The sequence below is a fragment of the Balaenoptera acutorostrata genome, chromosome 12 (genome assembly GCF_949987535.1).
Source record: "Balaenoptera acutorostrata chromosome 12, mBalAcu1.1, whole genome shotgun sequence".
In the NCBI taxonomy this organism is placed as follows: domain Eukaryota; kingdom Metazoa; phylum Chordata; class Mammalia; order Artiodactyla; family Balaenopteridae; genus Balaenoptera; species Balaenoptera acutorostrata.
The window spans coordinates 41,338,683-41,342,244 of record NC_080075.1 but is presented as its reverse complement, the minus strand read 5'-3'; positions in this window follow the sequence as shown (position 1 = coordinate 41,342,244).

Genomic DNA, 3,562 nt, shown 5'->3' with positions numbered 1-3,562 from the left:
GTCCGCCTGGAGATAGCATCAGATCCCAGAGGTTAAAATGTTATGGCTCATTTTATGTGTCAACTTGACTAGCCTAAGGGATGCCCAGTTAGCTGGTAAAACATTATTTCTGGATGTGTCTGTGAGGGTGTTTCTGGAAGAGATTAGCGTTTGACTCACCAGACTGAGAAGAGATCTGCCCTCACCAATGTGGGTGGTCATCATCCAGTCTGTTGGGAGCCCCAGTGGAACAAAAAGACAAAGGAAAGGCAGATTCTCTCTTCTTGAGCTGGGGTGTCTATCTTCTGCCCTCACACAGTGGTGCTCCTTGTTCTCAGGTATTTGGAATCAAGCTGAATTATACCACCAGCTTTCCTGTTTTTCCAGCTTGCAGACAGCAAGCAGTGTATGGGACTTCTTGGCCTCCATAGCCATGTGAGCCAATTCCTGTCATAAAACTCCTCTTATATCTATCTATATACTATTGGTTCCGTTTCTCTGGAGAACCCTGACTCAAGACTACCCCCACTTCAGGTGCCGATTACAAGTCCAGGTTGCGACCTCTACTTCTGACCAACCAGCTATAAATTGAGCTTCCCATGACTCCTTCCTCAGGTTCAAGAATTTGCTAGAATGGCTCCCAGAACTCAGGGAAATATTTACTTACATTGGTTGATTTACTATGAAAGGATACACTCAGTAACAGCCACTGAGAGATGGAAGAGATGCATATGGCAAGGTAGGAGGAAGGGGCACAGAACTTCCATGCCCTCTCTTTGTGCACCACCCTCCCAGAACCTCCACGTGTTCACTAAGCCAGAAGCTCACCAAATCTCCTGTTTAAGAATTTTTTATAGAGCTTAATCTCTAGTCCCCCTCTCCCTTTCCTGGCAATCTGTGGTTGGGGCTGAAAGTTCCAGCCCTCTAATCACCTGGTCTTTCTGGTGACCAGCCCCATCCTGCGGCCATCTAGGAGCTCTCCCCTAAATCACCTCATTAGCATAAAATCATGTGTGCTCAAAAGGGGCACCTTCTGAGTAACAAAAGATACTATCAGTCAGGAAATTCCAAAGGTTTTAGGAGCTCTGTGTCAGGAACTGGGGACAAAGACCAAATATATGGCTTATTGTACCACAGGCTCATAAACTGGAAGTACCTCATCAATGGGAAGGTGTGGAAGGAAAGACCAGAGGATTGATTGAAAATCTGTACAAAGTAGTTAGACTTCTAGGTCTAGGTCACCATCCTTAGGACACGTAGCCAAGTTACTAGCTCACCCCTAGTCACTTCTGTGAAATACGAGGATTAGTTGGTGGAGAGTTTTAACCAGAGGGGACCCAGATTCAGGGACCTCATGTCAAGCAAAAAACCAGATTAAATGAAAGTCTCTGTACTGAATAGTGAGACCCACCCCAGCCCCTTTCCACTGTGCTCTCAGAGCACTGATAGCCATGTGTGTACACCCCATGCAATAGATTTTTCTCTAAATAAATCTTGAGGTCTCAGAGGAAATAACCTCAAGGTGATATTTTGGGAGTACCCTCAACAAAATGGTCAGGTCCCTTAGCGCCCTCCCCAAGTTGACAGTAAAGTCCTTTAATTAATAAAATGCCCACATAAACAGATAGTCCAATCAACTTACCCTTTAATTGTGCATGGAAAGCCAAGGATCACTAGACATTTAAAGAAAGCCTCCAAGATAAATACTGAGGTCTGAAACTATTCCTTTGAATATTTCCAGTGACTACCATTAAACCCAAAGGCTTAATTAGTCCGCATTTACCTTTTTATCTCATTTGATGCTGATCACCCACTTTTTTTTTTTTTTTTTATGGCTGTGCTGGGTCCTCGCCTCCGTGCGAGGGCCCTCTTCCAGTTGTGGCAAGTGGGGGCCACTCTCCACCACGGTGCGCGGGCCTCTCACCATCGCGGCCTCCCCCGTTGCGGAGCACAGGCTCCAGACGCGCAGGCCCAGCAATTGTGGCCCACGGGCCCAGCTGCTCCGCGGCATGCGGGATCCTCCCAGACCAGGGCTCGAACCCGCGTCCCCCGCACCGGCAGGCAGACTCCCAACCACTGCGCCACCAGGGAAGCCCAATCACCCACTTTTTTCACCCTTCATCTTCATGGTATCATATTCTATCCTTTCTAATTTTTTTATTTTAACATTCTTCACTCTTCTTTAACTATGATTATCTGAGCTGATGTCCTAGACTTTCTTTTTCTTTCTACCCTTCTATGAGTTCATCCAACAGGCTGTCATGTCACACGATTAAACTCTGACCAGCCTTCAAGTCTCATATTTTCAGGTTTTAGCTGAGTTTATACCTTTTATATGCCACATGAGTAAAAAAACCAAATCCAAACAGCTTTCCAGTATCCCACTTGAATAGGTTGTAGAGTAGATGCTCTCTTCTCTGATGCCGTTAGGGCTGGTTAATTGGTTAATTAATTTTAAGTCACTAAATCAGGAAATCATTACAAAATTATATACACTGGCAGGGCCTGTTAGCTGCCTAAATAATTTTCATTCTTCCCTTCATCCTTACCAATAAAACTGAGGTTTCATTCTGCGTAGGCAGTGTACTAACCAAAAGACATTTCTCAGCCTCCTCTGCAGTTAGAGCTGGTCAATGAGATGTAAGTGGATTCTGTTGAGTGTGACTTCTGGGAAATAACTTTTTCATTCTTCTCCCTTTCCTCTTGCTTCCTATCTGGAATTCATTTATGATGGTCAGAGCCCTGGCAGCCATCTTATATGCCACTAGAGATGGCATAAAAGGAGCCTGATTGCTGATAACTTTGCTGCCAAACTCTCCCTATCTCAGGCCTTCCTTTCAGTGAGAAAATAAGACCTTGTGAGACTTATTACACAGTAAGTGTGGATCTTGGATATTAGTAGTCAAATGCAAATTCTAATTGACACATGTATACTTAAACATTTTATTTTAACTTAAGATGTGTGAATAATTATCTTCTAATGCTTTGATGTAGGGTCAAAACTTCTTGAATTTGCGTTCTGGTTGGAGTTCCTCAGATAACCTCTATAAACCATACTCATAACACATTGCCTATTGTTGCAAGTTTTAATTTTTTTTCATGTGAAGAACTTAAGGATACTCACAGAGCAATGAGTGTAGAATTCTAAATTTCTACGATTGTTTTCTTCTTTTAAACTTATTTTCATCTTTTAAACTTCTCTTGCCCTAACCTAATTTATAGTCATTGTATTAGTCTGCCTTCTGGCCCCCCAAATTCATGTCTTTCTTACATGCAAAATACATTCATTCCATCCCAACAACCCCAAAAGTCTTATCTTGTTCCAGCATTAACTCTAAAATCTAAATTCCACAGTCTCATCTAAATATCATCTAACTCAGACATGGATGAGACTTGAGGTATGATTCGTCCTGAGGCAAAATTCCTCTCCAGCTGGGAACTTGAGAAACCAAGCAGTTATGTGCTTCCAAAATACAGTAGTAGGACAGTTATAAGATAGACATTCCCATTCCAAAAGGGAGAAATAGAAAAGAAGAAAGGGGAATGAGGGGTCTCAAGCAAGTCCAAAACTTAGCAAGGCAAA